The sequence below is a fragment of the Magnolia sinica genome, chromosome 2 (genome assembly GCF_029962835.1).
Source record: "Magnolia sinica isolate HGM2019 chromosome 2, MsV1, whole genome shotgun sequence".
Classification (NCBI taxonomy): Eukaryota; Viridiplantae; Streptophyta; class Magnoliopsida; order Magnoliales; family Magnoliaceae; genus Magnolia; species Magnolia sinica.
In genome coordinates, this window is record NC_080574.1 from 93,381,027 (window position 1) to 93,382,049 (window position 1,023).

General features: G+C 38.4%; 1 long non-coding RNA gene across 1 annotated transcript; it reads right to left on the bottom strand.

Moving 5' to 3' along the window:
* Positions 1–354: 354 nt before the first annotated feature.
* LOC131229558 (uncharacterized) lies at positions 355–949 on the bottom strand. The gene is made up of 3 exons (XR_009163434.1): positions 747–949; positions 573–613; positions 355–481 (listed from the first exon to the last, which is right to left on the bottom strand). It is a non-coding gene; the product is annotated as an uncharacterized LOC131229558 (long non-coding RNA).
* Between the last annotated feature and the right edge of the window lie 74 nt (positions 950–1,023).

Here is a 1,023-nt window from a genome sequence, read left to right on the forward strand (position 1 = left end):
CACATGTTCACCGTATGCATTTGCATATCAGCAATAATATCCAATTCAACATCATCATCACCTCAGCAATAATATCCAATTCAACGATGTAGTTTATTGTTGGAGTATAAAAACATATAAATGTTGCTGGGGAAATGTCACATGGACCATAGAATATATCACAAAATAAAAAGGTGGGACTGCTCACCTTTACTTGAAGTTCCTTCATTGGATGAGGTGTCAGCAAAGCTCGGATTGTGGTAACAATAGGCCCTTAAAATGGAAGAAGGGAATATATATAAGGCTCTAGAAGCATTGTACAATACTTTTTCTTTCAAGAAAAGGAAAGAGAAAGAAGAGATTTTGTAGTTCTTACCATTTGGGTAATCCTCTTATAGCACTAGTGCCCATGGACAACAAGTAGTCGCTCCAGAAACCAGAACTGAGCATTAGAGAAGTCACTAGGTGGTTGTTCTTGGCATTGTCATGGCCTCGGATTGATCTCAACATGCAAAAGAGAGTTAGCTCTTGGATTATTTTGTGTGTATTAACGTTGTATGTAAAATAAAATGGAAGATAATTACACAACTCACCTTAACGCCCTTTTCCCTCCTCCCTTACCCGGGCTTGGGACCTGCAATGCAAGAAGTTGCATTGGCGGAGTTAAAAAATGGCTTAAGCTCCATTTGGTTTGAGAAAAAATTATATTCATAAAGATTGATGTGATGACCAAATGGAGCCTAAGACTTATATGCAAATTTACTCACCAATCAACACAGGTTGGAATCGTCGAGCTAATGCTTTGTCCTTTTCAAAATGCATCCTGTGTTCATAAATAGAACCTGAAGGTTCCTGGTACGTGCCGCCCTGCAATTGGATGAGCCCAAATGTATTGCGCAAATTTCAAAACAGAATAATGGGTCTCTATAACTGTGGACCCACCTCTCATAATTGTGAACTTTAATGTGAGTAAACATTGGTTGATGGTCAAAACTGGCTGATCGATGATCATATCTAGACTACAGTAAATAGAGCTACCATAAA